Raw genomic sequence first — 6,978 nt, 5'->3', positions numbered from 1 at the left:
CATGCCATGGAGTCTCCTTACAAAATTCGACAAGTCATGTGCTTCCTGGTTGATTCACAATCACCATGGATTACGATGGGAAGACGGAAACGTGCCGTACAGCATGGTGAAACGTTTAATTACATCGGCCGTGCTCGGTGAGCACGAGGACGACGACGATGACGACGAGATGCCGACTCTCGTGTACGTCAAGGGATGCCAGAAACGAGAATGACTGGTGGATCTGCTTGAGAATAAAGCGAGAAAAAACTTAACCATCGAGACTTTGGATGCGGATTACGAAGATATCGAATCTTTAAATAATCTAGATGTTACCAATACTGTGCGATGTGGAAAACATGTTAAGAATTGCGCATTGCAAAATGTATTAAAAATATTTAACTGGTGGTCGCGACGCCAGAGAGAGATGTAATTTTTTTTAAATAAAAAAATATAAATTTTACAATGTTTAATTTCCTTTTCCCTTTCCCATTAGTCGATAGTGTAAAAAATTAAAGAATAAGTAGGTATACGTGACGAATTCTAACTCGAGAGCTTCGAGGGAGGGGGGGTATCAAGTTTAGACGAACATGTCTGAACATGTTTCACGGTTGATGTCATGCGGAGAGGGGGTATACGTCTTAATACAGAAAAAATCCTACCTTAGTCCCCTCTCCTAAATTTCAGAGCTCTGATTGCGCGTTACAGAAACATTAATTTCCCCCTCCTTCATCATAGTTTTGGAAGTTGCCGCGTATACTCGATTAATTTTATACGATTAGTCTCGTATCGGCTGCTTGTGTGAACGGTCCGCTTCTCATAACCGAGAGAAAGAATGTATTCCGTTGAAGGAAGCAACGGCGGCAGTAGACGTATGAATTATTACGTACCGATTCCCGATGTTGAAACTCCAACGTGTGAAAACAAGTAAGTTTTGTTTAATTTATAGAGCTATATATTTTTATATCTTTTTGCAAATTGTATTATTTTGAAAGTAATCTCATTATTTTTTTCTACAGCATCTCGTTGGAGCGTCGCGCGGTTCGTATACTAGGCAGACGATACGCATTGACATCAACGGCTTATAAATATTTGGATATTGGAATCAGCGTGGGACCTGTGTCCTCTGTGGAACTACTTCTCGGTGGTAACCGAGGAAATCAGATAGTGTTGGCTCATACGACGTGGACAGCGCTAATTGAAAGACGTGCGGATATCGAACGACTCCTGCAGTCAACCGCACCTTCATCAATGTTGATTCGAGATCTGCGTATAGAACTCGTAAAAATACGCGATGCGAATGTTGTAAAACTTACGTTGCATAATAATTCCATGTATATGAAATCATCGACCGTATTCTTCTTGTTCGAACTAGAACATTGCCTCGAGAATGTGTATTTTCAACTATGCCAAAATGTTCATGGCGTAAGTGAAAAATTTAAACAATTTGTAATAATTTTACGAAGAAATTGTATAACCGATAAATGTGATGCAGCAAGAACCTTGCGCGACGTTTTTGATAAAAATTCGATTATTGATTGCGAATTATTAGCTTATGCTTTAGACAATATTGTATACGATGCTACACATGAGAAATAAATTAACGTTTATATGATAAAAAGTTTATTATCTTTCAATTCTCCCAATTATTTATTATAAAGAAAAAAAACGTGAACGAGGAGACGCGAGAGAGAACGCGAACGAAGAGATGCGAATGAGAGAGAACGCGAGCGAAGGGACGCGAGCGACAGAGAACGCGCCTATGTATTCTTGCCCGCCATTGTAGTGCGAGACATATTTCATCTTTATTTCTTTTCGTCGTAAGGGGCTGTCCGATTTTAAACTGTTACCATATTGTTTTCTCTGGTGACATTTTACCCCCGCTTCGTTTTGCAACCTTCGTTAAATTCAGTCTCGTCGAGTCCCCGAGCAGTTCGGACGTGTTTCATGAAAATTTCGCAAAAGTTAGTGATTTCTTTTTGAACAAGTTTTGTTGTTATTTTTAAATTATTTGCATATTGAAAATTACAATTATGGCCGAACGTGTGGAAAGAATAGAAGACCATATCGAAATTACTTATCCAGCTGCAGGAGTAAGTTTACATAATTGTATATTTAAAATATTTTTAATAATTTTTAAATATTTAAAATAATCATTCTTTTTTTTTGTTACAGTGGATATGGGTAGGCAACTTGCCCGTAATTGAAATAGAAGTAAATAATATGGTGAGGATTCGGATTCCTCGCAATCCGGTACGTATGAAAATATTCATAAATTTTACATTTTTTAAAATTTTTGTTTATTCTGTTTTCAGCGCCAGATATACATGCATGAGATAAATATACGAGGATTCGTAAATTTGGCGCGCCAGCGTTGGGTGCGTTGGTTTAGGACAGATGACCAGGAAAACAACGCTGTAATCTGGGAAACTTCCGGGGACGTTGATATTTTTGGATTACGTCGTTTATTCGATATGGAGGCCTTTGAAGAGGAAGAAGAAGAACACTGGTAAATTACTCGTTTTTCCAATACAAAATATTGAATAAACATTGCTTTATATTGATCATTATTGCATTTGTGTGTTTCAGGTGAAGATCCTCCACTTGCTCAATATTTAAGGTTTCGCTTTTATGAAAACATGATAAATAAATGTATATAATATGGTAAAAAATTTAAATTATTTTTCCTTTTCGTTTACCGTTCCTCCTATTCCATGTCATTAGAATTACGTTGCGATATTTTCCTCAAGTTTAATTAAATAAATTAATAAAAATTATCCGAAAAAATAAGATAATGTTGAGAGAGGACATGAATACGAGCTATGAAGAGGAATGGAGAAAGACCGCAAGCGAGGGAGAGATAACGCGAATGGAGGCCGGGAGCGAGAGAGAACATCAAAGAGGGGGGAACGGGAGCAAAGGAGAGAGAGAACGCGAACAAGAAGACGGTCCTTTTCGAGAGGAAGAAAGAAGAAAAGAAGGAAAGAAGAAAATAACGCGCGACGTCATAACCGATCGGTGCTGCAAAAAAACATGACCTAGTGAACCTGTGACCCACATATGTTCACCAAAAAACCGATAAATTGTCCTAAACAACGTGCGTAAAGAGGACATCGGGACCCTAGACATGCACAGCGGGGGTCTCCGAGAGACTCCCAGGCCAACTTTCTTTTTCGGCGTTTCATTGTTTCTCTTTTTATTACCCCATATATCTCGGAGTTTTTTTTAACGTACCGCGATGGTTAAGTCGCCTAAAATTTTTGGTCAAGTACCTATGTCGACCATCGATGCTCGCATCTGCAGTGCGAGATGATATTCGTTTATAAATTCTATCATCGACGTTCGTCGATACCCATAGAAATTGAGTCGCGTTGCTGCGCTTATGCCGTCTAGTGTTTATAAAATCTAGCTGCCTGTCATCAGCGCTCGCCTTTGTAACGCGCGACGCCATAACCGAATGGCGCCGCAAAACCCCGATAAGCGACTCTTCCTACGAAGAAAGGTGAAAAGGACCGCGGCGTCACGCTAGTCGCAGGTCATAAATTATAGCCGCCTGCCATAGGCGCTCGCTCGCATCTGAGGTGTGAAATGACATCTGCTTATAAATACTATCGGCCGAACATCGACGCGAGGCGGCATTTGTTTATCGAACATGTCCCGACGCGCTCGCCTGATCCCCCTCCCCCCCTTCCCTAGGACCTCCGCGATCTCGTGGCCCTCATCCCCCCCCTCGCGAACCCTATGCTGGGAACGCAGGTCCCCCCCCCCCGCAGACCCCTCGGCCGGACCGCGGCGCTAGAGTTCCCCCCCGCCCCGCTCCCCCCTCGGAGCACCCGATATAGGAGTCTCACTATCTTCCTACTGTGGGCCGTGAAAGCAGCGACGCAGCTTGAGAAACCTCGATACGTCATTTTCGCGCTGCAAACCGGGAGGTCCAACAACTTATTGAAACACGCCTCCGAGTTCGGTGACGGTAATCTCACCAACGTAAAACTGTACCTAAATTCAGATTTTTATCCCTACGACGATATAAACTTGGATTTTGAGAAGCATAGAACGGCCATACTGTACGAGATGTACGCGAAATTTCGAAAGTCGTATTATGAATGCAACCGCGAGAACGCGCTCCTAACGATGGAAGAATTCGACAAATGGGTGTCCGTTCGTGGTGATCGACTGTTCTCGTCAGAACGAATCCGTCAAAAGCGCCACCGTGGACGTTCGTATACAGTTCGATTGCAGACGCAATATAGATTCCAATACAACAGCCTACTGTCTCATCATCCACGATCGCGTGATCGAGTACAATCCGCTGACCAACGTAGTCCGTAAAATCGTGTAAAGGAAAAAGAGGAGCGCGTGAAGCAATGAGTGACAAGTTCAAACAGAAGTGGGGGTAACGACCGTCCGTTCCGTCGCCGACACTCGCGATGGAAAATCTTCCAACATAGAGACGATGTCCGCCGACCGCGACGTACCGATATTCGTGGATCTGCAGGGTTTCGTTATCCGCGATAAGTTCACAGTTAAAGAAGTGGCCGTGCTCAGAAACGGAAAGAAACTGATTCACCATGTGTTCCGCGCGCCATTAGCATGGAATCTTCTAACGAGAGCGGAAAAATCGCAGGCATGCTGGTTGACGGCGAATCATCATGGTTTGAAGTGGAACGATGGAGAGGTGAATTACGTTCGGGCGAGAACGATCATCCGACGCGCCGTGTGCGACGGGCTGAACTGCGAGACGCTCAAGCTCGTCTACGTAAAGGGCACTGAAAAGAAAAGATGGCTGGAGGAGATTCTCGGCGACGCCGTCGGTGAATTCAACGCTAAAATCGAGTCGATGGACGTCGAATACGAGGACATCGGCCGACTGGAGACCCTCGGTGCGATCCGATCTTTCCTCTGCGGGCGCCACGCGAAGAACTGCGCCATGGAGAACGTGTGCAAGTTGCACGATTGGTAGACGGAACGTCGCGCGCGTCTCGACACTCTGTAACGCTGTGTGTTTCTCGAGAAATTTTCATGTATCTCCCTTCATTTTATCGTACTATAGAAAGGACGATTTGATTTATTTAATAAAATAATTTTAATATTAATGTGAATGAATATAGATACTTTATTCGCCCCAAGGGGCCCTAAAGGGCGTTTTAAAGGGACATACCCCACCCTGTACAACAACAATCATACAACATACATTTCACATGACGTTTTACAGGGACGTACCCAACCCTTTACATATATACCCGTGAATTTTAATATTAATGTAATAACATATAATTTCAATCTACATACAATGGCAATTCATAGTTTCGACCAATATAGTCGAATCTTTTCAATACCTCCTCGGAATCCAACCACTTGCCGATACACAATCGATATTGGTTGGCCGGTTTAATCACACATAATATACTTCTACATTCCACGCATTCAATTTTTGTTGACATATTTAATCCGTATAACTCATACATGATCGCGTGCCAGGACCGCTTAAATACGTAACCTGGCACTCGACGATTACTACGGAACGGATAGCACGCCTCGCATAATCGCTCTCGCAAGTGCACTCCCCATACGTAGAACGGCCGAATTCCGATTACACAATGATATCTGTTCAACATATAATATGGGCTATAATCTTCGTCGTAGACTTCGGGGAGGAACCCGTCAGCCTCCAGCGGTTCTACCCGGTGGTCTCATAGTTTCTGTAAAAGTATACTATTTTTAAAATCTTTACATTTGTAAAAATAAAATAAAATAAATTATCATTATCGTTATCGTTATCGTTATCGTTATCGTTATCGTTATCGTTATCGTTATCGTTATCGTTATCGTTATCGTTATCGTTATCGTTATCGTTATCGTTATCGTTATCGTTATCGTTATCGTTATCGTTATCGTTATCGTTATCGTTATCGTTATCGTTATCGTTATCGTTATTGTTATCATTATCATTATCATTATCATTATTATTACTACTATTATATTTTTCTCTTACCTTTGTCAATAGAAGTTTTCACTTGTGCAAATAAGTCTTCTGTTTCGATAACTTTTAATGCTAGATGTGTCAAATCCTTTCGGTATATATACTCAATAAGAGAAATCATTTTTACGGTGAAAGGTGTTATCTTTGACGTAGGTTCCTGTTTTTCCTAAATTATCACGCAATTCATCTTTGAACTCAGTTCCTGTTTTTCCTACATTACCACACTAAATTTAATGTGAGGATAGAATTATCTCTAGACGTTTGTCAATTTCCGCTTACATTTTTTATAGACTTACTGCAACCTTCCAATTAAGTCGCGATTCATTTTTACGGTAAAAGTGTGGAAATGGATTGATCTTTGAACTTAGTTTCTGTTTTTCCTAGATTACCACACTAAATTAAATGCGAGGTTTAAACTACATGTTTGTCTATTTCCGCTTACATTTTTTATTTTTTATAGACTTACTGCGACCTTCCAACCAAGTCGTGATATCTATTTCCGCTATATTAATTAAAGACGAGGAGGAAAACGCGCCGTTTATTTCAAGCACTGCCGGCAATGTCGCTCGCGCGCATAATTGCGTGCGCGATTGTTATCGTCACTCGGTAAATTGTAATTCAATAACAGGGTACAGAGTACAGAATGATTTCATGTACAATATTTATTCCTCTCAAAATATACACGTTTAATTATTTTCTCTCGTCTATTTTTATTTGCGTCAATAACCTCGTGACCTCGTTGCGCGCGATAACCGATGCCGCGACGGGAAAACAACATCGCTCATCGCTATCGCGGCCGCCGTGACCCGTGACCCGCGAACGTCCCGCGGCGAAAGCGATACGCGAGAGCGGCGAATTTTCACAGTCGTGAGTCAAAGCGTCTTCGCTTTCGCGGAAAACATCATCGCCGTTGAGTTCCGCCTTCGCAAAAAATAAGATCGCCGCGCGCCGTCAAGTTGTAGTGACAATAATATTTCTCGTCCCTGCAGTGGTCCACAAATGTCGATACGTCGCGG

At 41.9% G+C, this 6,978-nt stretch overlaps 1 long non-coding RNA gene across 1 annotated transcript; it reads right to left on the bottom strand.

The window, feature by feature from the left end:
- Positions 1-5,063: 5,063 nt before the first annotated feature.
- LOC139785204 (uncharacterized) lies at positions 5,064-6,019 on the bottom strand. Its single transcript, XR_011721853.1, has 2 exons — positions 5,975-6,019; positions 5,064-5,681 (listed from the first exon to the last, which is right to left on the bottom strand). It is a non-coding gene; the product is annotated as an uncharacterized lncRNA (long non-coding RNA).
- Positions 6,020-6,978: the final 959 nt, after the last annotated feature.

This window comes from Temnothorax nylanderi, unplaced genomic scaffold, assembly GCF_030848795.1.
Source record: "Temnothorax nylanderi isolate EJ_2023f unplaced genomic scaffold, tnyl_v1.0 TNYL_tig0754_pilon, whole genome shotgun sequence".
NCBI classification, from domain to species: Eukaryota; Metazoa; Arthropoda; class Insecta; order Hymenoptera; family Formicidae; genus Temnothorax; species Temnothorax nylanderi.
This window is presented reverse-complemented; position numbering and strand designations above follow the sequence as displayed.